This window comes from Bombina bombina, chromosome 4 (genome assembly GCF_027579735.1).
Source record: "Bombina bombina isolate aBomBom1 chromosome 4, aBomBom1.pri, whole genome shotgun sequence".
Classification (NCBI taxonomy): domain Eukaryota; kingdom Metazoa; phylum Chordata; class Amphibia; order Anura; family Bombinatoridae; genus Bombina; species Bombina bombina.
This window is the reverse complement of record NC_069502.1, coordinates 252,774,091-252,801,567: the sequence shown is the minus strand read 5'-3', so window position 1 is coordinate 252,801,567 and position 27,477 is coordinate 252,774,091. Positions and strand designations below refer to the sequence as shown.

At 40.9% G+C, this 27,477-nt stretch overlaps 1 protein-coding gene across 2 annotated transcripts in view; it reads right to left on the bottom strand.

Annotated features, from left to right (window-relative positions):
- STK25 (serine/threonine kinase 25) overlaps positions 1-27,477 on the bottom strand; it is a 139,980-nt gene that overhangs the window by 9,835 nt on the left and 102,668 nt on the right. The gene's annotated exons all lie outside the window — the stretch shown is intronic.

Here is a 27,477-nt window from a genome sequence, read left to right as displayed (position 1 = left end):
GTTTACTATCCCTTTAAGGGCAAAATGTTTTTTCAACAAAATCAGTCTCCCTATAGTAGGATCAAATCCAGACAGCTTTGTATGCTTCCAGGGGTTGATAAATTAAGTACTGTTAAGTTACTTGACAGAGTATTTGACTACGACACACAGCATGAGAACCTAGCGCATCGAAGGGTCTAAGTAGTGCAGCAACGTGTAAATATATATCATTATGTATATATATATATATATATATATATATATATATATATATGTGTGTGTGTGTGTTAATACATGTGTGACAAATTTTGGTTATACAAATGTTCATCAAAAAAACAATATCTCAGCTCAGGATGGTCACATTACAAGGTACATGTACAAACATTTTGTTTATTCTTGATCCTTAGACTTAGAACTTTAGTCCTAATGCGATGATGAAAATCACTGAAAGTTCCACATTTAGGGTCAGTTTATAATGGGAAGGGTTCCAGTCTCTCTCCTAAATTTGTTTTAGGGGGTACCTAGGTAAGTACAGAGTGCATGCAGAATATTTCAGGTTTGAGGCTTCTCTTATAAAAAAAAATTATTTATGGGGGGGGCGAGAAAGTGCAGCTGTTTAACATTTGCCCCTCACTTTTAGGTTGATTATCTCTGGTGGGGGACCAGATGGGAACCTGAAATTTTTAGATACTCTAGGGGAGCCTTCTGCTATAAAATATTTAAGATTCATCTGGTTATAGAGCTAGGGCTAGAATAAATCTGGAGAAAAGACTACTTTATTTTACGTTAATTATGTTTATGATTGACATACAATAGCTTACTCTTGTCAGTGAGATCTAAATTGTTACTACATTTGATATTGGCAACAGTGAAGAACAATCTATCATGTTGGTGCAGGTACAAACATAGTATTAGCACAGGAGGACTTGTCTCTGCATTTCTGGACATGCCCAAACATGCAAATGTATGGTCACAGTTAGTCAGTCTGTTGGCTGCATTCTTGTGAGTTATATGCTAGGAGCTGAAATGTGTTTGTTTCAAGTGATGTAGGAATATATTTAACAAAATTATGGAAATAGTGTTTACTTGGGTGTTTTAAAAATAAACAGTGTCATAAACAGAGCAATGGTGTGTTTTCTGCTGTGATAAAAGTGACTACAACTCAGAACAAAAAGGAGTTACTGGGGGGTAGTTATCAAGCCGTCAACCTCAAATACGCTGGAATTCCACAGCGTATTTGTGGCGAGGCTGATTCGCCTTAGTTATCAAAGGCTAGAGACTGGCAAAAGTAGAATTTTGTGACGTAAGCTTCGATCCACCGGACTCAGTAGAACACAGATCGATTCTTACGTCACTCCAGATGTTCCGCACACAAGTGCGGCACAATCTGACTACTTTTGCTAGTTATCAAAAAACTAGCAGGTACGCTCGGCACTTTTCCGGCCCAGCGTACCTGGTTTTCAATCCGCCACCCTGGAGGCGGCGGATCCCATAGGAATCAATGGGAGTCTGACCATAGCGAAAGTTCATGTTCGCTGCTGCCCGACATCCCATTGATTCCTATGGGAAACGTCTGCACCTAACACCCTAACATGTACCCCGAGTCTAAACACCCCTAATCTGTCCCCCCCTACACCGCCGCAACTAAATAAAGTTATTACCCCCTAAACCGCCGCTCCCGGAGCCAACCGCAAGCTATAATAAACTGATTAACCCCTAAACCGCTGCTCCCGGAGCCCACCGCAAGCTACTCTATACATATTAACCTCTAAACCGCCGCTTCCTGACCCTGCCGCAACTATAATAAATGTATTAACCCCTAAACCGCCGCTCCCGGACACCGCCGAAACCTACATTATACCTATTAACCCCTATCCTGCACCCCCTATACCGCCGCCCTCTATAATAAAGTTATTAACCCCTATCCTGCCGATCCCGGACCTCGCCGCAACTAAATAGTTTAACCCCTAAACCGCCGCTCCCGGACCCTGCCGCAACCTATATTAAATTTATTAACCCCTAATCTGCCCCCCCCCACACCTATAATACATTTATTAACCCCTATCCTGCCCCCCTACACTGTAATAAAATTATTAACCCCTAAACCTAAGTCTAACCCTAACCCCCCCCTAACTTAAATATTAATTAAATAAATGTAAATAATATTTCTATTATTAACTAAATTAATCCTATTTAAAACTAAATACTTACCTTTAAAATAAACCCTAATATAGCTACAATATAAATAATAATTATATTGTAGCTATCTTAGGATTTATTTTTATTTTACAGGCAACTTTGTATTTATTTTAACTAGGTACTATAGCTATTAAATAGTTATTAACTATTTAATAGCTTACCTAGCTAAAATAAACTGAAATTTACCTGTAAAATAAATCCTAACCTAAGTTACAATTACACCTAACACTACACTATACTTTAATAAATTATTTCTATTTAAAACTAAATACTTACCTGTAAAATAAACCCTAAATTAGCTACAATGTAATTAATAATTATATTGTAGCTATCTTAGGATTTATTTTTATTTTACAGGCAACTTTGTATTTATTTTAACTAGGTACTATAGCTATTAAATAGTTATTAACTATTTAATAGCTTACCTAGCTAAAATAAACTGAAATTTACCTGTAAAATAAATCCTAACCTAAGTTACAATTACACCTAACACTACACTATACTTTAATAAATTATTTCTATTTAAAACTAAATACTTACCTGTAAAATAAACCCTAAGATAGCTACAATGTAATTAATAATTACATTGTAGCTATTTTAGGATTTATATTTATTTTACAGGTAACTTTGTATTTATTTTAGCTAGTTAGAATAGTTATTAACTATTTAATAACTACCTAGCTAAAAGAAATACAAAATTACCTGTAAAATAAATCCTAACCTAAGTTACAATTAAACCTAACACTAAACTATCATTACATTAATTAAATAAATTAACTACAAATAACGACAATTAAATACAATTACATAAACTAACTAAAGTACAAAAAATAAAAAAAAGCAACAATTTTAAGCTAATTACACCTAATCTAAGCCCCCTAATAAAATAACAAAGCCCCCCAAAATAAAAAAAATTCCCTACCCTACTCTACATTAAAAAAGTTCAAAGCTCTTTTACCTTACCAGCCCTTAAAAGGGCCTTTTGTGGGGCATGCCCCAAAGAAAACGGCTCTTTTGCCTGTAAAAGAAAAATACAACCCCCCCAACATTAAAACCCACCATCCAATCAGATTGAGCTCGCATTCTATTGGCTGTTCCGATCAGCCAATCAGATTTTTCCTACCTTAATTCCGATTGGCTGATAGAATCCTATCAGCCAATCGGAATTGAAGGGACGCCATCTTGGATGACGTCCCTTAAAGGAGCCTTCATTCGTCGGTAGTCCGTCGGGAAAGAAGGATGTTCCGCGTCGGCGGGATGAAGATGGATCCTGAAGAAAAAAGATTGAAGACCCCGCTTGGAAGATGACATCGCCCGGATGGAAGACTTCTTCAGCACCGCTTGCAAGATGGCATCGCCCGGATGGAAGACTTCTTCAGTGCCGCCTGGAGGATCACTTCATCGGATGGAAGACTTCTTCAGCGCTACTTGGAGGATCACTTCTGCCACTCCGGATCTCCTCTTCGGTTCCATTGGTGGCTCGGCTGAGTGAAGACGACTCAAGGTAGGATGATCTTCAGGGGGGTAGTGTTAGGTTTTTTTAAGGGGGGTTTGGGTTAGATTAGGGGTATGTGGGTGGTGGGTTTTAATGTTGGGGGGGTGTATTTTTCTTTTACAGGCAAAAGAGCAGTTTTCTTTGGGGCATGCCCCACAAAAGGCCCTTTTAAGGGCTGGTAAGGTAAAAGAGCTTTGAACTTTTTTAATGTAGAATAGGGTAGGGAATTTTTTTATTTTGGGGGGCTTTGTTATTTTATTAGGGGGCTTAGATTAGGTGTAAGTAGATTAAAATTGTTGTAATATTTTTTTAAATGTTTGTAACTTATTTTTTTTATTTTTTGTAACAGCTTTTTTTATTTTTTGTACCTTAGTTAGTTTATGTAATTTTATTTAATTGTAGTTATTTGTAGTTAATTTATTTAATTAATGTAATGATAGTGTAGTGTTAGGTTTAATTGTAAACTTAGGTTAGAATTTATTTTACAGGTAATTTTGTATTTCTTTTAGCTAGGTAGTTATTAAATAGTTAATAACTATTTAATAACTATTCTAACTAGCTAAAATAAATACAAAAAGTTACCTGTAAAATAAATATAAATCCTAAAATAGCTACAATGTAATTATTAATTACATTGTAGCTATCTTAGGGTTTATTTTACAGGTAAGTATTTAGTTTTAAATAGGAATAATTTATTAAAGTATAGTGTAGTGTTAGGTGTAATTGTAACTTAGGTTAGTTTTTATTTTACAGGTAAATTTCTCTTTATTTTAGCTAGGTAGCTATTAAATAGTTAATAACTATTTAATAGCTATTGTACCTAGTTAAAATAAATTGAAAGTTACCTGTAAAATAAAAATAAATCCTAAGATAGCTACAATATGATTATTATTTATATTGTAGCTATATTAGGGTTTATTTTAAAGGTAAGTATTTAGTTTTAAATAGGATTAATTTAGTTAATAAGAGAAATATTATTTAGATTTATTTAATTAATATTTAAGTTAGGGGGGTTTAAGGGTTAGTGTTAGATTTAGGTTTAGGGGTTAATAAATTTATTACAGTGGCGGCGGTGTAGGGGGGGCAGGATATGGGTTAATAAATGTATTATAGGTGGAGACGGTGTAGGGGGGGGGGCAGATTAGGGGTTAATAAGTTTAATATAGGTTGCGGCGGGGTCCGGGAGTGGCGGTTTAGGGGTTAAACTATTTATTTAGTTGCGGCGAGGTGCGGGATCAGCAGGATAGGGGTTAATAACTTTATTATAGAGGGTGGCGGTATGGGGGGGCAGGATAGGGGTTACTAGGTATAACATAGGTTGCGACGTTGTCCGGGAGCGGCGGTTTAGGGGTTAATACATTTATAAGAGTTGCGGCGAGGTCTAGGAGCGGCGGTTTAGGGGTTACTAACTTTATTGAGTTGCGGGAGGCTCCGGGGGCGCCGGTATAGGGGGTAGAACAGTGTAGTTAGTGTGGGTGCTTAGTGACAGGCTAGCAATAAAGCTGTCAAAAATCCGAAGAGCAGCGAGATCAGATGAGTGATAACTCTCACAGTCCGCTGCTCATCGCCCCGTACTTGGTGCACGGCTTTTTGACAGATTTATTGATAACTTAGGCGAATTTTTTCAGGTCCGCGGCGGCGAAGGTAGGCGAGCTTAGGCGGGCGTATTGGGCCGGCGAAGGCAGGTAAAGTAGACCGCTTGATAACTAGGCCTCTCTGTGTTCAAGAGTAAGAATGTGATGTTACATCAGTTTGCAAGTACCATGAAAACCTATTTCTATTGAAATATCATCACCTATTTGGTAACAGTTGTAATCCCTTGGAAAATCACAACAAACCTATTACAAAAGGACTATGAGAAATTCAATAAGAGTTCATCTCAATGAAAAAAAAAACTATTCTCTAAAACTTGTACCTGGTAGGTCACTGTGTCCCACCTGCTACAAAAAATTGTTTGTGATTAAAAAAGAAACATGTATGGCGCAGAGAGAAAAGTATGTATTACCCGAAGATTCTCTTCAGAAGATTAACTCAACTTATGCTGCTCTTGGAGTATCTCTTGCATCCAATATTAGGAAGATAAGTGCAGATAAAAGACAAAGTGGTTTGAGAGCTAAAGTAGGAAGGATGCCTGAAACTTTGAAAATAAATCTGTAAGAATCGTTTGACAAGACGATTCCAGCAGAGTATGACAGTGCCAAAACTCTGTCAACAGAAGAATATGACAGATAAATTCAGGATCTTAAAGCAAAGTGTGTTGTAGCAAACAAAGAAGACAAAGCTAAAATTCTCAGTCTATTACCAAGCTCATTTTCTGGAACAAAATCAACAAGGAATGTCTCAAAATGATTGGTGAAACTAAGCAGTACACTATTGAAGGTAGAGGGGATCCTTCCCTAGATGGAAACGATTATCTATTTTTCTGCTGGATCTGCAAGCCAATATAAAAAAAAAAACCAAGAAGAATTTCACCAATCTGTTTAACCATGAGAAGGAATTTGTTATAAAAGCAACGTCCCATGACAAAAATGCATGTGACAGGGCTGGAGGAACAACTAAGCAAGAAACAACAAGAGCCAGTTTGCAGAGGACAACAGAGGGTCAGATCCTCACTCCTGAAGATATCTTCCTTTTTTGCAACGAGAAGATTAAGGAGGTTACATATATCTATGTAACTATGAGGCAGTATTAGAGAGTACTTTCAGATGCGTGTTTACATCTGCATTGCAAAAGTTTGAACAACATGCAGTGATGAAATTTACCCGCCTAATCCTATGGAACAATGACTGTATGGCTTGTCTCTATGATGACCAGTTGTGGGTTAGGCTTGATTGAGGACATCAGTTAGGAAAACTATGATGTTTTTGTAAAACCTGGACCAAGAACATCATTCAAGATATCACTTTCTTGCTCCATTAAAAAAGAGAAGCCTCAAACCTTAAGTTCCCCCTAAAAAAAAAAAATTAGGACTGAGACTCAAACCATTCTCATTATAAATTGACCCTAAAAGTGGAACTTTTTTTCGTTACATTACTTCTAAGTCTAAGGATCAAGGTGCAAAATGTTTATATATGTACATGTATCTTGTACTGAAATCTAGAGTTCAGTTTTTGTTCCAAGAAGCTAGGACCATCCTTAGATGAGATATTGAGGTTTCCTTTGTGAGACCAATGGCACAACTTCTATTGTAAAGTCTTCCTTAGTTCAAATAATAATCAAATAAGTTTGTGTTATCTATTTAAGGATGCGGTGCAGTGTTGAAAACTGACAAAAGAATACAAATAATTGCACTTACAACGTTAAATTATATAGATCATTGTAAAAATGTATGTGGTTAAAACTTAACTTTTATTAAAATGTATTATAAAAAACAGAATTTATGTTTACCTGATAAATTACTTTCTCCAACGGTGTGTCCGGTCCACGGCGTCATCCTTACTTGTGGGATATTCTCTTCCCCAACAGGAAATGGCAAAGAGCCCAGCAAAGCTGGTCACATGATCCCTCCTAGGCTCCGCCTTCCCCAGTCATTCGACCGACGTAAAGGAGGAATATTTGCATAGGAGAAATCATATGATACAGTGGTGACTGTAGTTAGAGAAAATAAATCATCAGACCTGATTAAAAAACCAGGGCGGGCCGTGGACCGGACACACCGTTGGAGAAAGTAATTTATCAGGTAAACATAAATTCTGTTTTCTCCAACATAGGTGTGTCCGGTCCACGGCGTCATCCTTACTTGTGGGAACCAATACCAAAGCTTTAGGACACGGATGATGGGAGGGAGCAAATCAGGTCACCTAGATGGAAGGCACCACGGTTTGCAAAACCTTTCTCCCAAAAATAGCCTCAGAAGAAGCAAAAGTATCAAATTTGTAAAATTTGGTAAAAGTGTGCAGTGAAGACCAAGTCGCTGCCTTACATATCTGATCAACAGAAGCCTCGTTCTTGAAGGCCCATGTGGAAGCCACAGCCCTAGTGGAATGAGCTGTGATTCTTTCAGGAGGCTGCCGTCCGGCAGTCTCATAAGCCAATCTGATGATGCTTTTAAGCCAAAAAGAGAGAGAGGTAGCAGTTGCTTTTTGACCTCTCCTTTTACCAGAATAAACAACAAACAAGGAAGATGTTTGTCTGAAATCCTTTGTAGCCTCTAAATAGAATTTTAGAGCACGAACTACATCCAAATTGTGCAACAAACGTTCCTTCTTTGAAACTGGATTCGGACACAAAGAAGGCACAACTATCTCCTGGTTAATATTTTTGTTAGAAACAACTTTCGGAAGAAAACCAGGTTTAGTACGCAAAACCACTTTATCTGCATAGAACACCAGATAAGGAGGAGAACACTGCAGAGCAGATAACTCTGAAACTCTTCTAGCAGAAGAAATTGCAACCAAAAACAAAACTTTCCAAGATAATAACTTAATATCTACGGAATGTAAGGGTTCAAACGGAACCCCTTGAAGAACTGAAAGAACTAAATTGAGACTCCAAGGAGGAGTCAAAGGTTTGTAAACAGGCTTGATTCTAACCAGAGCCTGAACAAAAGCCTGAACATCTGGCACAGCCGCCAGCTTCTTGTGAAGTAAAACAGATAAAGCAGAAATCTGTCCCTTCAAAGAACTTGCAGATAATCCTTTCTCCAAACCCTCTTGTAGAAAGGATAGAATCTTAGGAATTTTTACCCTGTTCCATGGGAATCCTTTCGATTCGCACCAACAGATATATGTCTTCCATACTTTATGGTAAATTTTTCTAGTTACAGGCTTTCTAGCCTGAATAAGAGTATCAATGACAGAATCTGAGAACCCACGCTTTGATAAAATCAAGCGTTCAATCTCCAAGCAGTCAGTTGTAGTGATGCCAGATTCGGATGTTCGAACGGACCTTGAACAAGAAGGTCCCGTCTCAAAGGTAGCTTCCATGGTGGAGCCGATGACATATTCACCAGGTCTGCATACCAAGTTCTGCGTGGCCACGCAGGAGCTATCAAGATCACCGAAGCCCTCTCCTGATTGATCCTGGCTACCAGCCTGGGAATGAGAGGAAACGGTGGGAACACATAAGCTAGGTTGAAGGTCCAGGGCGCTACTAGTGCATCTACTAGAGTCGCCTTGGGATCCCTGGATCTGGACCCGTAGCAAGGAACCTTGAAGTTCTGACGAGACGCCATCAGATCCATGTCTGGAATGCCCCATAATTGAGTTATTTGGGCAAAAATTTCCGGATGGAGTTCCCACTCCCCCGGATGAAATGTCTGACGACTCAGAAAATCCGCTTCCCAATTTTCCACTCCTGGGATGTGGATTGCAGACAAGTGGCAGGAGTGAATCTCCGCCCATTGAATTACTTTGGTCACTTCTTCCATCGCCAGGGAACTCCTTGTTCCCCCCTGATGGTTGATATATGCCACAGTCGTCATGTTGTCTGATTGAAACCTTATGAATTTGGTCTTTGCTAGTTGAGGCCAAGCCTTGAGAGCATTGAATATCGCTCTCAGTTCCAGAATGTTTATCGGGAGAAGAGATTCTTCCCGAGACCATAGACCCTGAGCTTTCAGGTGTTTCCAGACCGCGCCCCAGCCCACCAGGCTGGCGTCGGTCGTTACAATGACCCACTCTGGTCTTCTGAAGCTCATCCCTTGGGACAGGTTGTCCAGGGTCAGCCACCAACGGAGTGAATCTCTGGTCCTCTGATCTACTTGGATCGTCGGGGACAAATCTGTATAATCCCCATTCCACTGTCTGAGCATGCACAGTTGTAATGGTCTTAGATGAATTCGCGCAAAAGGAACTATGTCCATTGCCGCAACCATCAAACCTATTACTTCCATGCACTGCGCTATGGAAGGAAGAAGAACAGAATGAAGTACTTGACAAGAGCTTAGAAGTTTTGATTTTCTGGCTTCTGTCAGAAAAATCTTCATTTCTAAGGAGTCTATTATTGTTCCCAAGAAGGGAACTCTTGTTGACGGGAATAGAGAACTTTTTTCTACGTTCACTTTCCACCCGTGAGATCTGAGAAAGGCTAGGACAATGTCCGTATGAGCCTTTGCTTGTGGCAGAGACGACGCTTGAATCAGTATGTCGTCCAAGTAGGGTACTACTGCAATGCCCCTTGGCCTTAGCACCGCTAGAAGGGACCCTAGTACCTTTGTGAAAATTCTTGGAGCAGTGGCTAGTCCGAATGGAAGTGCCACAAACTGGTAATGCTTGTCCAGAAAGGCGAATCTTAGGAACCGATGATGTTCCTTGTGGATAGGAATATGTAGATACGCATCCTTTAAATCCACCGTGGTCATGAATTGACCTTCCTGGATGGTAGGAAGAATTGTCCGAATGGTTTCCATCTTGAACGATGGAACCTTGAGAAATTTGTTTAGGATCTTGAGATCCAAAATTGGCCTGAATGTTCCCTCTTTTTTGGGAACTATGAACAGATTGGAGTAAAACCCCATCCCTTGTTCTCCTAATGGAACAGGATGAATCACTCCCATTTTTAACAGGTCTTCTACACAATGTAAGAATGCCTGTCTTTTTATTTGGTCTGAAGACAATTGAGACCTGTGGAACCTTCCCCTTGGGGGTAGTTCCTTGAATTCCAGGAGATAACCTTGAGAAACTATTTCTAGCGCCCAAGGATCCTGAACATCTCTTGCCCAAGCCTGAGCGAAGAGAGAGAGTCTGCCCCCCACCAGATCCGGTCCCGGATCGGGGGCCAGTATCTCATGCTGTCTTGGTAGCGGTAGCGGGCTTCTTGGCCTGCTTACCTTTGTTCCAGCCTTGCATCGGTCTCCAGGCTGGCTTGGTTTGAGAAGAATTACCCTCTTGCTTAGAGGATGTAGAATTTGAGGCTGGTCCGTTTCTGCGAAAGGGACGAAAATTCGTTTTATTTTTAGCCTTAAAAGACCTATCCTGAGGAAGGGCGTGGCCCTTTCCCCCAGTGATGTCTGAAATAATCTCTTTCAAGTCAGGGCCAAACAGCGTTTTCCCCTTGAAAGGGATGTTAAGCAATCTGTTCTTGGAGGACACATCCGCTGACCAAGACTTCAGCCAAAGCGCTCTGCGCGCCACAATAGCAAAACCTGAATTTTTCGCCGCTAATCTAGCTAATTGCAAAGTGGCGTCTAAGGTAAAAGAGTTAGCCAACTTAAGTGCTTGAACTCTGTCCATAACCTCCTCATAAGAAGATGCTTTATTGAGCGACTTTTCTAGTTCCTCGAACCAGAAACACGCTGCTGTAGTGACAGGAACAATGCATGAAATTGGTTGTAGAAGGTAACCTTGCTGAACAAACATCTTTTTAAGCAAACCCTCTAATTTTTTATCCATAGGATCTTTGAAAGCACAACTATCTTCTATAGGGATAGAGGTGCGTTTGTTTAGAGTAGAAACCGCCCCCTCGACCTTGGGGACTGTCTGCCATAAGTCCTTCCTGGGGTCGACCATAGGAAATAATTTCTTAAATATAGGGGGAGGGACAAAAGGTATGCCGGGCCTTTCCCATTCTTTATTTACAATGTCCGCCACCCGCTTGGGTATAGGAAAAGCTTCGGGAGGCACCGGGACCTCTAGGAACCTGTCCATCTTACATAATTTCTCTGGAATGACCAAATTGTCACAATCATCCAGAGTAGATAACACCTCCTTAAGCAGAGCGCGGAGATGTTCCAATTTAAATTTGAATGTAATAACGTCAGGTTCAGCTTGTTGAGAAATTTTTCCTGAATCTGAAATTTCTCCCTCAGACAAAACCTCCCTAGCCCCTTCAGACTGGTGTAAGGGTATGTCAGAACCATTATCATCAGCGTCCTCATGCTCTTCAGTATCTAAAACAGAGCAGTCGCGCTTTCGCTGATAAGTGGGCATTTTGGCTAAAATGTTTTTAATAGAATTATCCATTACAGCCGTTAATTGTTGCATAGTAAGGAGGATTGGCGCACTAGATGCACTAGGGGCCTCCTGAGTGGGCAAGACTGGTGTAGACATAGAAGGAGATGATGCAGTACCATGCTTACTCCCCTCACTTAAGGAATCATTTTGGGCAACATTATTATCAGTGGCATCATTGTCCCTACTTTGTTTGTCACATTCATCACATATATTTAAATGGAGAGGAACCTTGGCTTCCGAACATACAGAACATCGTCTATCTGATAGTTCAGACATGTTAATAGGCATAAACTTGATAGCAAAGCACAAAAAACGTTTTTAAAATAAAACCGTTACTGTCTCTTTAAATTTTAAACTGAACACACTTTTTTACTGAATATACGCAAAAGTATGAAGGAATTGTTCAAAATTCACCAAAATTTCACCACAGTGTCATAAAGCCTTAAAAGTATTGCACACCAAATTTGAAAGCTTTAACTCTTAAAATAACGGAACCGGAGCCGTTTTTACATTTAACCCCTATACAGTCCCTGGTATCTGCTTTGCTGAGACCCAACCAAGCCCAGAGGGGAATACGATACCAAATGACGCCTTCAATAAGCTTTTTCAGTGGATCTGAGCTCCTCACACATGCATCTGCATGTCTTGCTTCTCAAAAACAACTGCGCATTAGTGGCGCGAAAATGAGGCTCTGCCTATGACTAGAGAAGGCCCCCAGTGAAAAAGGTGTCCAATACAGTGCCTGCCGTTTTTTTAACAGAATTCCCAAGATTAAAATAACTCTCCAAAGTTGAAAACCATTAAATATGTTTATAAAGTAATCGTTTTGGCCCAGAAAAATGTCTACCAGTCTTTAAAGCCCTTGTGAAGCCCTTATTCTTATATTGAAAATTCAGAAAATGGCTTACCGGATCCCATAGGGAAAAATGACAGCTTCCAGCATTACCAAGTCTTGTTAGAAATGTGTCATACCTCAAGCAGCCAAAGTCTGCTCACTGTTTCCCCCAACTGAAGTTAATTCCTCTCAACAGTCCTGTGTGGAAACAGCCATCGATTTTAGTAACGGTTGCTAAAATCATTTTCCTCTTACAAACAGAAATCTTCATCTCTTTTCTGTTTCAGAGTAAATAGTACATACCAGCACTATTTTAAATTAACAAACTCTTGATTGAAGAATAAAAACTACATTTAAACACCAAAAAAACGCTGAGCCATCTCCGTGGAGATGTTGCCTGTGCAACGGCAAAGAGAATGACTGGGGAAGGCGGAGCCTAGGAGGGATCATGTGACCAGCTTTGCTGGGCTCTTTGCCATTTCCTGTTGGGGAAGAGAATATCCCACAAGTAAGGATGACGCCGTGGACCGGACACACCTATGTTGGAGAAAAGAAGATTGAAAAACACAAAAACTGACTCTATATTCACTGTATGGCGGTACATGTAATAGTATAAATGTGGGTTCAGTGCTTAATATACTTGTTGTATTAAATAAAGTGCTGCCAAAATAATTGTTTGACAAAGATACTATAAGTATAATATTTCTCCATATGATAGTACTTTCTAATTATTAAGATCCTATTATGCTATTAACAAATATTTAAAGAAAGCAAGCAGCAATGCCACTGATATGTTTTGCCAAAGTTCTCACAATAATTTATAGGGTCTCACAAAAGTGGATTGGCTGATGGACCTGCAATCATCTGGACAGCAATGTTATTGTTCAAATGTCAGTGATATTCATTTTATGAAAATGTATAATTGTGCCAGTAACTTGAAATAATATTGATATAGATCTCTCTATATTAGGGATGAACCAAATGAAAATTCTGGACCGAAACCGAAAATTCAGGATGCCCTTGGCCGAAAAACGAAAATGACCTTTTTCCCATATGATTTTAAAATAGTTTTTTTCTACAAATTGTATTAATATTAGACTTTAATTAATTACTCTAAAATGAAAAACTACAAGCCATTAAAATAAATAACCATACTTTTATTGAAAGTAACTCACCAAAATTAGACAGAAAATAACTTAATAAACCAATATAAATAAAAAACTGTTAAATCTGTTACCGTTAAATAGGACTGAATGAAGAATAATATAAATGTTTATATTAAATAGTGCTCCAGAAATGGGCTGGCTCCTATGCTAACGTCTCTGCTTTTCAACAAAATATACCAAGAGAACGAAGAAAGAATTAATAGAAGTAAAATAGAAAGTTGTTTAAAATCACTGCTCTATCTGAATTATGAAACATTTTGGGTTACAAATCCCTTTAAACAAATCTCTGTATAAGACTCTTCTGAGTTTGCTATTCATATTTGTTTGTTGAAAGCTCATCTTTTACTGACAGTTCTCTGTATAAGGCTCTCTTGTTACTAGCACCTCTCTGTATAAAGCTCTCCTGTTACTAACATCTCTCTATATAAGGCTCTTCTGTTACTGACAGTTCTCTGTATAAGGCTCTCTTATTACTAGCACCTCTCTGTATAAACCTCTTTTGTTACTAGCACCTCTCTGTATAAGGCTCTTCTGTTACTGACATCTCTCTGTATAAGGCTCTTCTGTTACTGACATCTCTCTGTATAAGGCTCTCTTGTTACTAGCACCTCTCTGTATAAACCTCTGCTGTTACTGACATCTCTCTGTATAAGGCTCTTCTGTTACTGACATCCCTCTGTATAAGGCTCTCTTGTTACTAGCACCTCTCTGTATAAACCTCTGCTGTTACTGACATCTCTCTGTATAAGGCTCTTCTGTTACTGACATCCCTCTGTATAAGGCTCTCTTGTTACTAACAGCTCTCTATATAAAGCTGTCCTGTTAGTAACAAGAGCCTTATACAGAGAGATGTCAGTAACAAAAGAGGTTTATACAGAGAGCTGTTAGTAACAAGAGCCTTATACAGAAAGATGTTAGTAACAGCTCTCTGTATAAACCTCGGCTGTTACTGACATCTCTCTGTATAAGGCTCTTCTGTTACTGACATCTCTCTGTATAGGGCTCTTCTGTTACTGACATCTCTCTGTATAAGGCACATCTGTTACTGACATCACTTTGTATAAGGCTCTTCTGATATTGGCTGCTCTCTATTTAAAGCATTTATGTTACTGTCTTCTCTCTGTATAAAACACTTGTGTAAATTACAACTCTCTGTATAAGCCTCTTCTGTGAATGACAGCCCTCTGTATAATGCACTGCTGCTTATTACAGCTCTCTCTATTAATAGGGCACCTTAGTGCCTTATACAGAGAGCTTTCATTCACAGTACACATAGCTATAATTCACAGAAGTGCCTTATACAGAGAGCAGCCAGTAACAGAAATTCCTTATACAGGGAGCAGACAGTAACAGAAGACCCTTATACAACAAAGTGGTGTCAGTAACAGATGTGCCTTATACAGAGAGCTTTTAGTAACGTAAGTTCATTATACAGAGAGATGTTATTAGTAATAGAAGTGCATTATTCAGAGAGCTGTCAGTCACATGAGTGCCCTATATAAAAGAGAGAGCTGTCATTAGCAGCAGTGCATTATACAGAGAGCTGTCATTCACAGGAGAGCCTTATACAGAGCTGCAATTTACATTAGTGTTGTATAGAGAGAAGACAGTAACATAAGTGCTTTATACAGAGAGCTGTCATTCACAAACTCTCTGTTTAAGGCACTTATGTGAATGACAGCTCTCTGTTTAAGGCACTTATGTGAATGACAGCTCTCTGTTTAAGGCACTTATGTGAATGACAGCTCTCTGTTTAAGGCACTTATGTGAATGACAGTTCTAATACTTTAACATTTGCTAAATACTTGTGCTCTCTAACAAAACAAAAAAATAGTGGATCCTTAAAAGCAGCATTAGTAATATCTTGCAATTTCAGTTCCCATGTCAGCTGACTAAAATTAAGTCAGGAAGGTTTCCACGTATGTTATTATCCTGCCAATGGGACTTTATTTGAGGACTACAGAGTATTGCTGTTTTTGTTGCCACAGGGTTAACTGCTGCTGCTTAGTGTGGAGGAAGAGGGTTAACCAGTTGTTAGTGTGGAGGAAGAGGGTTAACCTGTTGTTAGTGTGGAGGAAGAGTTGCTCCGGTTCAGCTGTTCAGCTCTGTTAGAGACAAGGGAGGTTTGATTAACAGCTTTGTAGTGCGGGGAGGTAGAGGGGGGTTGCTCCGTTTTAGGCTGCTGTAAATCAAACCTCTGTTGTCTCTAACAGAGCTGAACCTGAACCGGAACAACTCTTCCTCCACACTAAGGTCAGCACTAAATCAACAGAATGCCGGTGTTCTGGTAAAAGGGCGAACTCTTGAAAAGAGCGAACCATGTCACTTCCTGTGACGTTTAATCAGCTGTTGCACACATTTTGGACCTAATGCGCATGCGTGCCAGCGTCATCACATACCTGGCCGCATACGTCACTGCTAAAATATTTATTGCTGTGAAATTTAGGAACCCTTTATTGAGCGCATGCGTGTGATTTTGTATCTTTATCTTATGAACGGAACCTGTGAAACGCTGCATTGGATCATCAGAAGCAGTGGCTATGGCCGAGTGGCAGGGGGATGTTTCTCATGCACGGAGACTCAGCTTCGTCTTACCAGAACACCGGAGCCTTTCAGGAAGTGCAAGCACTGCAGATTCTTCAGAAAGAACCGCTCGAGGGAGGGAGGGAGGAGGCTGTGCTGTTCGTGCGTGGCATTGTGGGAAAAGGAAATTTATGCTTACCTGATAAATTGATTTCTTCTACGATACAACGAGTCCACGGATTCATCCTTTACTTGTGGGATATTATCCTCCTGCCAACAGGAAGTGGCAAAGAGCACCACAGCAGAGCTGTCTATATAGCTCCTCCCTTGACTCCACCCACCAGTAATTCGACCGAAGGTATAGGAAGAAAAAGGAGAAACTAAAAGGTGACTGAAGTTTTAAACAAAAAATAATATAATCTGTCTTAAATTGACAGGGAGGGCCGTGGACTCGTATCGTAGAAGAAATCAATTTATCAGGTAAGCATAAATTTCCTGTTCTTCTACAAGATACGACGAGTCCACGGATTCATCCTTTACTTGTGGGATACAATACCAAAGCTACAGGACACGGATGAACGGGAGGGACAAGACAGATACCTAAACAGAAGGCACCACTGCTTGAAGAATTTTTCTCCCAAAAGTAGCCTCAGAAGAAGCAAAAATATCAAATTTGGAAAATTTGGAAAAGGTATGAAGGGAAGACCAAGTCGCAGCCTTACAAATCTGTTCAACAGAAGCATCGTTTTTAAAAGCCCATGTGGAAGCCACCGCTCTAGTAGAATGAGCTGTAATTCTTTCAGGAGGCTGCTGTCCAGCAGTCTTGTATGCCAAACGGATGATGCTTTTCAGCCAAAAAGAAAGAGAGGTAGACGTAGCTTTTTGACCCCTACGCTTTCCAGAATAGACAACAAATAGAGAAGATGTTTGACGGAAATACTTGGTCGCTTGCAAGTAAAACTTCAAGGCACAAACCAAGTCCAAGTTATGTAACAGACGCTCCTTCTTAGAAGGAGGATTAGGACACAGAGAAGGAACAACAATTTCCTGATTAATATTCTAAACGGAACCCCTTTAAGAACATTAAGAACTAAATTTAAACTCCATGGCGGAGCAACAGGTTTAAACACAGGCTTAATTCTAACCAAAGCCTGACAAAACGACTGAACGTCTGGGACATCTGCCAGACGCTTGTGTAGTAAGATTGACAAAGCAGAAATCTGTCCCTTTAAGGAACTAGCTGATACCCCCTTCTCCAATCCTTCTTGGAGAAAGGACAAAATCCTAGGAATCATGATCTTACTCCATGAGTAGCCTTTGGATTCGCACCAATAACGCTATTTACGCAATATCTTAAGGTAAATTTTCCTAGTAACAGGCTTTCGAGCCTGAATCAAGTTATCAATGACCGACTCAGAGAATCCCTGCTTAGATAAAATCAAGTGTTCAATCTCCAGGCAGTCAGTTGCAAAGAAATTAGATTTGGATGTTGGAACGGACCCTGACTGAGAAGGTCCTGTCTCAGTGGCAATATCCACGGTCGCCGAGATGACATTTCCACCAGATCTGTGTACCAAGTCCTGTGTGGCCACGCAGGAGCTATCAAGATTACCGAAGCCCTCTCCTGTTTGATTCTGGCAATCAGACAAGGTAGGAGAGGAAAGGAGGAAACACATAAGCCAGGTTGAACGACCAAGGTACTGCTAGAGCATCTATCAGTACTGCTTGAGGATCCCTTGATCTGGACCCGTAACAAGGAAGTTTGGCATTCTGACGAGATGCAATCAGATCCAATTCCAGTGTGCCCCATTGATGAATCAATTTTGCAAACACCTCCGGATGGAGCTCCCACTCCCCCGGATGAAAAGTCTGGCGACTTAGAAAATCCGCTTCCCAGTTCTCCACTCCTGGGATATATATTGCTGATAGATGGCAAGAGTGAGTCTCTGCCCATCAAATTATTTTGGAAACCTCTATCATCGCTAGAGAACTCTTTGTTCCCCCTTGATGATTGATATATGCTACAGTCCTGATATTGTCCGACTGGAATATTATGAATTTGGCCGAAGCCAGCTGAGGCCACGCTTGAAGTGCGTTGAATATTGCTCTCAGTTCCCGAATATTTATTGGTAGTAGGGACTCCTCCTGAGTCCACACACCCTGAGCCTTCAGAGAATTCCAGACTGCACCCCAGCCGAAGAGGCTGGCGTCCGTCGTCACTATGACCCATGCTGGCCTGCGGAAGCACATTCCCTGGGACAGATGATCCTGTGACAACCACCAATGAAGAGAGTCTCTGGTCTCTAGATCCAGATTTATCCGCGGAGATAAATCCGCATAATCCCCATTCCACTGTCTGAGCATGCACAGCTGCAGTGGTCTGAGATGTAAGCGAGCAAACGGAACTATGTCCATTGCCACTACAATTAACCCAATGACCTCCATACACTGCAACACTGATGGCCGAGGAATGGAATGAAGTGCTCGGCAAGTAGTTAAGATCTTTCATATCTACCGAGTCTATCAGAGTTCCTAGGAATGGAACTCTTGTCAGAGGAACTAGTGAACTCTTTTTTATGTTCACCTTCCACCCGTGAGTTCTTAGAAAAGCCAACACGATGTCTTTGTGAGATTTGGCTAGATGGTAAGTGGCATCCAGATAGGGCGCCACTGCTATGCCCCACGGCCTTAGAACCACCAGAAGGGACCCTAGCACCTTTGGGAAAATTCTGGGAGTTGTGGCTAACCCGAAAGGAAGGGCCACAAACTGGTAATGTTTGTCCAGGAAAGCGACCCTGAGCAACTGGTGATGATCTTTGTGGATAGGAATGTGAAGATACGCATCCTTCGAATCCACGGTGGTCATATATTGACCCTCCTGGATCATTGGTAAAATTGTTCGTATGTTCTCCATCTTGAACGATGGGACTCTGAGAAATTTGTTTAGACTTTTGAGATCTAAAATCGGTATGAAGGTTCCCTCTTTTTTGGGAACCACGAACAGATTGGAGTAAAACCCCTGCCCTTGTTCTAATTTTGGAACAGGGCAGATTACACCCATGGTATATAGGTCTCTTTTTGTCTGGTCTACAGACAAACGTGAAAAATGAAATCTCCCTCTTGGGAGACAATCCTTGAATTCTAGACGATACCCCTGGGTCACAATTTTTAATGCCCAGGAATCCTGAACGTCTCTTGCCCAAGCCTGAGCGAAGAGAGAAAGTCTGCCCCCTACTAGATCCGGTCTCGGATTGGGGACTGCCCCTTCATGCTGTCTTGGTAGCAGCAGCGGGCTTCTTGGCTTGTTTACGTTTATTCCAGGTCTGGTTAGGTCTCCAGACTGACTTAGATTGAGCAAAGTTCCCCTCCTGCTTGGAGGCGGATGAGGAAGTAATGGGACCGCCTTTAAAGTTTCGAAAGGAACGAAAATTATTCTGTTTGGTCCTCATCTTAACAGTCTTGTCCTGAGGAAGGGCATGACCTTTACCTCCAGTAATGTCAGAAATTATCTCCTTTAGTTCAGGCCCGAATAGGGTCTTACCCTTAAAGGGAATAGCTAAAAGCTTGGATTTAGATGACACATCAGCAGACCAAGACTTAAGCCATAACGCTCTACGCGCTAAAATGGCAAAGCCTGCATTCTTTGCTGCTAATTTAGCCATTTGGAAAGCGGCATCTGTAATAAAAGAATTAGCTAGCTTGAGAGCCTTAATTCTATCCAAAATATCATCTAATGGAGTCTCAACCTTAAGAGACTCCGCTAGAGCCTCAAACCAAAAATCTGCTGCAGTAGTTACTGGAACAATGCACGCTATAGGTTGTAGAAGAAAACCCTGATGAATAAACAATTTGTCAGTTCACAACTGAAATTAATTTCTATATTGCACTTTCCATAAACATCTGTATAAACAAAATTTGTTGTGCACCATGACACAAAGATACCTGTCGTGGTTAAACCAAGTAAAATAAAATAAAAAACTGGTGGTTTTGCAATACCAATACATAGTATTTTAATACATAATCTATGTATTAAGAAAATTAAAAAAATGTTGGGAAAATTAAAAATGGTCAAGCAACCAACTTTACAATTTTTGGACCACTTGAGATAGACTGACCCCTTTCCAAATTTTGGCCAAGTGAATAAAATGTATGTGCACATTTAAAGAGGAACACAACTAGTGCCTACCTTACAATAGGCAAATTACGGAAAAAGTTACTCATGCACAAACACACTCATACAAACATTCACACGACATACATATACATACACTCTCACTCATACTCACTTATAGATACACACATAGAACCAGAACAACACAGAGTAATACAAGACTTTGGACACCCAAAACAAGGATGACCAGAAGTTCAGTAACATATTTAAGAAATTCTGATGTCCTTATGTAAATTGTATACAAGTTTTACAATTTGAAAGTGTGACCTGAGCAGTATTTTTACATTTATATTAAACAAAAAAAAAATATTTACATGTCAGTGACATTGACTTAGCAGTCACAAAATCTTTAACACTGCAAAATATGCATAGAGCCAAGTTATGCTACTCTGAAACACACCCATGTGGGTTTCAAGACTCCCGAGTCTAAAAATCTGCTTGAAACAAAGGGTTTCTAATGGACTGGAATAGTACTGTTAGGTTGTCCCCATACAGGGTACAAAGGGTGTTATCACAAGATTAACAGATGCATTGATGGTGTGATAGTGGGGTTTCTGTAAAATAGACAATATTGCTTCACTTTAAAGGGACAGTATACACCAATTTTCATATAACTGCATGTAATAGACACTACTATAAAGAATAATATGCACAGATACGGATATAAAAATCTAGTATATAACGGTTTAAAAACTTACTTAGAAGCTTCCAGTTTAGCTCTGTTTAAAAGGTTATTGGAAATAGCAGACAATCCCCCTCCCTGCATATGAAAAGACCCTTTACACAAACAGAAGCAAGCTGGAGTAGGTATATGTCGATATTCTCCTAAAACTTTGAGGCTTGGTTAGGAGTCTGAAAATCAGAGCAATGTTATTTAAAAATAAGCAAAACTATCCAATTAACCCCCCCCCCCCAAAAAAAAAACTGTATGGGCTATATAAATGGATCATCTACAAAACATTTATGCAAAGAAAAATCTAGTGTATAATGTCCCTTTAAAGGAGCAGTGTAGTCAGGTAAGCAGCAAGTAAGACTTTATTGTATACAAAAATGATTTAGGACTGGGCTGTCTTTCTCTCCAGCCCTACCACTATGTAGTGCTCAAAAGTGTACAAAATTGTTAAAAGCATTGTTGCAAAACCGCTGCCTCTGAATCATTAAAATAAATAACGAAATTTATGCTTACCTGATAAATGTATTTCTTTCTTGACACAGTGAGTCAACAGATCATCATCAATTACTGTTGGGAATATCACTCCTGGTCAGCAGGAGGAGGCAAAGAGCACCACAGCAAAGCTGTTAAGTATCACTTCCCTTCCCACAAACCCCAGTCATTCGACCAAGGGAAAGGAGAGAAAGGGAGTAACACAAGGTGCAGAGGTGCCTGAGGTTTATATACCAAAAAACTGTCTGAAAAACAGGGTGGGCTGTGGACTCACTGTGTCAAGAAAGAAAGAAATTTATCAGGTAAGCATAAATTTAGTTTTCTTTCTAATGACACAGTGATTCCACGGATCATCATCAATTACTGTTGGGAATCAATACCCAAGCTAGAGGACACAGATGATACGGGAGGGACAAGATAGGCAACCTAAACAGAAGGCACCACTGCTTGAAGAACCTTTCTCCCAAAAGAAGCCTCAGCCGAAGCAAAAGTATCAAATTTATAAAATGTAGAGAGGACCAAGTTGAAGCCTTGCAAATTAGTTCCACAGAAGCTTCATTTTTGAAAGCCCAGGAAGAAGAAACAGCCCTCGTGGAATGAGACGTTATTCTCTGAGGAGGCTGCTGTCCAGTAGTTTCATAGGCCAAACGAATTATACTCTTCAGCCAGAGCGAAATGGAAGTAGCCGTAGCTTTCTGACCCTTGCGTTTCCCAGAGAAACAGACAAACAAAGCAGAAGACTGACGAAAGTCCTTAGTCGCCTGCAAGTAGAATTTCAGCGCAGGCACCACATCTAGGTTGTGCAGCAAATGCTCCTTATGAGAAGAAGGGTTAGGACACAAGGAAGGAACAACGATTTCCTGATTAATATTCCTGTCCGACACCACTTTAGGAAGGAAACCTAACTTAGTACGCAAAACCAACTTATCAGAATGAAATATAAGGTAAGGGGAATCACACTGCAACGCCGAGAGTTCAGAGACTCTCCGAGCAGAAGAAATGGCAACAAGAAACAGAACCTTCCAAGATAACATCTTAATAACTAAGGAATGCATAGACTCAAAAGGAGACTGCTGTAAAACTTTAAGAATAAGGTTAAGACTCCAGGGAGGAGTAACAGGTTTAAACAGAGGCCTGACAAAATGATTGCACATCTGGAACATCCGCCAGACGCTTATGCAACAAAATAGACAAGGCAGAAATCTGACCTTTCAGAGTACTTGCTGACAAACCCTTATCCAGACCCTCCTGGAGTAAAGAAAAAATCCTAGGAATCCTGACTCTATTCCAAGAGTAGCCCTGGATTCACACCAATACAGATATTTACACCATATCTTATGGTAAATCCGTCTTGTCACAGGCTTACAAGCCTGGATCAAGGTCTCAATGAGCGGTTCTGAGAACCCGCGCTTAGATAAAATTAAGCGTTCAATCTCCAAGCAGATTTGGATGAAGAAAGGGACCCTGAAGTAGAATGTCTTTCCTCACAGGTAGTCTCTAAGGTGGAAAAGATTACATTTCCACTAGGTCTGCATACAAGATCCTGCAAGGCCACGCCGGTGCTATGAGAATCACCAACGCCCTCTCCTGCTTGATCCGAGCAATGACTCGTGGAAGAAAAGCGAATGGGGGAAACAGGTAGGCTAGACTGAAATTCCAAAGGACCGCCAGGGAATCTATCAGGGGGGCCTGAGGATCCATTGACTTCGAACCCTACTTCGGAAGCTTGGCATTCTGCCGAGATGCCATGAGATCCAGTTCAGGCCGCCCCCACTTGAGGGTCAAGCTGGAGAACACCTCCGGATGGAGCTCCCACTCCCCGGGATGAAAAGTCTGTGTGGATTGCCGATAGACAGCAGTTGTGGGTCTCTGCCCACTGAATAATTCGGGCCACCTCTGTCATGGCCAAGGAACTCCGTGTTCCTCCCTGGTGGTTGATGTACGCCACCGATGTTATGTTTTTTTACTAGAACCTGATAAACCGAGCTAAAGCTAACTGAGGCCAGGCCAGTAGAGCATTGAAGATCGCCCTCACCTCCAGGATGTTTATGGGTAGAATGGACTCCTCCCGAGTCCATAGACCCTGAGCCTTCAATGAGCGCCAGACTGCTCCCCAACCCAGCAGGCTGGCATCTGTGGTCACAATCACCCAAGAAGGTCTGCGGAAGCAAGTTCCCTGGGAGAGGTGTTCCTGAGACAACCACCATGGAAGAGAGTCTCTTGTCGCCTGATCAAGATCTATTCGCGGAGACAGATTTGCATAGTCCCCATTCCATTGTCTTAGCATGCATAAGTGCAAAACTCTGAGATGGAACACAGAGAACGGAATGATGTCCATGGAAGCTACCATCAAACCAATTACCACGATACATTGAGCCACTGACGACCAAGGAGAGGACTGAAGGGCAAGGCAAGAGTCGAAAATCTTGGATTTTCTGACCTCTGTCAGAAATATTTTCATCAATAGGGAATCTATTAGTGTTCCCAAGAACACTACCCTTGTAGCTAGAACCAGATAACTTTTTCCCAGATTCACCTTCCATCCGTGGGAGCGAAGAAAAGACAACAAAGGCTCCATATGAGAGTTTGCTTGTTGAAAGGACGGCGACTGAACCAGAATGTCGTCCAGATACGGCGCCACTGCAATGCCCTGAGACTGGATAACTGCCAATAGAGCCCCCAGAACCTTTGAGAAAATTCTGGGAGCTGTTGCAAGGCCGAAAGGAAGAGCAACAAACTTAAAATGATTGTCCAAGAAGGTGAATCTCAGAAACTTGTGATGATCCTTGTGAATGGGAACATAAAGGTACGCATCCTTTAGGTTTATGGTTGTCATGAACTGACCCTCTTGGACCAAGGGAAGAATGGAACGTATAGTTTCCATCTTGAAGGATGGTACTCTGAGGAATTTGTTTAGACATTTCAGGTCTAAAATTGGTCTGAAAGACCCTGTTCCTGCGGAGGAACTGGAACTATTACTTCAAGGGCAGAAAGGTCCTTGACACAATTTAAGAACGCCTCTTTCTTTACCTGGTCTACAGATAATCTTGAGAGAAGAAATCTGCCCCTGGGAGGGAAAGTCTTGAATTCTATTTGTATATGATGTCCACCGCCCAGGAATCCGGAACATCTCGTATCCAGGCTTGAGTGAATTGAGAAAGTCTGCCCCCTACTGCATCCGCTCATGGATCGGGGGCTGCCCCTTAATGCAGACTTGGAATCAGTTGCTGGTTTCTTAGACTGCTTCCCCTTGTTCCAAGACTGACCAGGCTTCCAGGAACACTTGGATTGATACTGCTTGGAGGAGGGAGGGGAGGGTTTACATCTGAAGTTACAAAAGGAACTAAAATTACTCTGACGTCCTCTCTGCTTGCTCTTCTTATCCTGAGGAAGAAAAAAAAAAAAAAAAAAAAAAAAAAGATTCCTTTCCTCCTGTAATATCAGAAATAATCTAAGCCAAGCCAGATCCAAACAAGGTCTTACCCTTGTAGGGAATCACCAAGAGCTTGGACTTAAATGAGACATCCGCAGACCAGGACTTCAACCATAAGGCTCTGCGGGCTAGAACTGCAAAACCAGACATTTTTGCTCTCAACTTAACAACTTGTAAGGAAGCATTCGTGATAAAGGAATTGGCTAATTTAAGAGCCTTAATCCTGTCCTGGATCTCCTCATGAGGAGTATCTGTCTGAATAGAATCAGACAAGGCATCAAACCAGTAGGCTGCCGCACTGGTGACAGTGGTAATACACACCACAGGTTGCCACTGGAAACCTTGGTGGACAAACATCTTCTTTAGTAATGCCTCCAACTTCTTATCCATCGCATCCTTAAAAGAACAACTATCCTCTATGGGAATAGTGGTCCTCTTAGCCAAAGTGGAGATTGCCCCTTCCACCTTTGGAACCGTCTGCCACGACTCCTTAATGGAGTCAGCTATAGGAAACATCTTCTTGAAAATGGGAGATGGAGAAAAAGGAATTCCAGGCCTCTCCCATTACCGTGCAATGATTTCTGTAGCACAGTCTGGGACCAGAAATACCTCCACCACAGAGGGAACATCAAAGTACTTGTTCAGTTTACTAGCCTTCTTTGGATTAACTACGACAGTCATGTCGGAGTCGTCCAAGGTAGCAAAAACCTCCTTAAGTAACATACGGAGGTGTTCCAGCTTAAATCTGAAGGATACAACTTCAGCGTCAGAAGAAGGAATTACACTGTCTAAATCTGAGATTTCCCCCGATGCTACCGAAGTATCTTCCTCTTCAGACTTCTGAGAGGAAGTACCCTGAGTAGCCACAACTGGATCAGAAACCTTACTAACCGATTCTTTAAATTTCCTTTTGCGCTTTCCCTGCAGCATGGGAAAAGCACACAGTGCCTCAGATACTGCAGAGGATACTTGGGCGGCAATATCTTGCAAAGAAACTCCAACCAGAGCATGAGAGGAAACGCAGGGCACTGCATGTGTGGACGACAAAGATTGGGACGCTTGAGGAGAAAGCTGTGGCATATCTGATGCAGGAGACACCTGAACAGCATCCACCTTAGCTAATGATGGCTCAGTATCAAAAAGTCTATCCCTGTAACACAAAGTTCTTTCAATACATGAAGAACAAAAAGGTACTGGCGGTTCCACTTGGGAATCAAAACAGAGCCTACCTGTAACACTCTGCAAAGCCTCTTGATCCATCATAATGCAGATAAGAACACCAAAAAATAAAAATAACAAAACAGCCCTTTTTTTAAAAAAATAGTTAGGGTTTTACTAAAAAACGTTACTGCCCCTTTAAAAGATATTTGTACAAAAAGCAAATAAGTTACTCTACACCCAGGCACACTCTACACCTCAGGCTGAGGTGCCAACCTGATCCTGCCGACAGAGCTGGAGGTGAAAAAGAATATGCTCGGGTTTACACACCGGAACTCCGCAATCAAAAGGCTGCAAGTAACTCCACTGAAGCAGAGTCGACTGAGCTGGGTAGCTACTCCACAACTCACAGGAAAGCGCACCTAAACAGGCTTCCGTTTCTGAAGAAAAAGACCGCCACTCAGTAATCAGGGGCGGTCCCAGCGGCCATTCAGACCACAAAGAAAATTTTGCACATAAAAGTGTAACCGCAAATCAGTTTAAATAAACAACATAATCCTTAAATATTCCTTAACTGGAATCAACCAAAGTTAAAGGGACAGTCTACACCAGAATTTTTATTGTTTAAAAAGATAGATAATCCCTTTATTACCCATTCCCTAGTTTTGCACAACCAACACAGTTATATAAATACACTTTTTAACTCTGTGATTACCTTGTATCTAAACCTCTGCAGACTGCCCCTTATTTCAGTTCTTTTGACAGACATCCATTTTAGCCAATCAGAGCTGGATCACCTGAACTCCACGTGCATGAGCACAGGGTTATCTATATGAAACACATGAACTAACTCTCTCTAGTGGTGGCAAACTGTCAAAATGCCCTGAGAGAAGAGGCAACCTTCAAGGGCTTAGAAATTTGCATATGAACCTCCTAGGTTTAGCTTTGAACCAAGAGTTCAAAGCAAAATTGGTGATAAAAGTAAATTGGAAAATTGTTTAAAATTACATTCTCTATCTGAATCATAAACATTTATTTTGGACTAGACTGTCCCTTTAAGGACACCCAATGAGCCAAAGAAATAAAGTTAGCAAACAGTCTCCCAACGTCCACAGTGCCTGCTATCAGCCCTGCAATTAACTCTATAGGGCCAACTAGACTAGGTAAACTTACTCAGGCTTTCTGAATAGGGCAGCAAAACTGTTTGAGAAAACGCAGTGAGGATTTTACCCCGCAAGTTCTCAAATGCTTAAAAGCCACCACTGCTCTACTGAAAAGACTGACGTGGAGTATGGCTAGACCCAAGGAAAGATCAGAGCAAACCTGCTCTGTTTTAAAATATTAAAATCTTTATTGAAGAAAATTCTTATCAGACACCGAACACTTCACCTCCGCCTTGCACCGCAGGCAAAGAGAATGACTGGGGTTTGTGGGAAGGGAAGTGATACTTACAAGGGATAG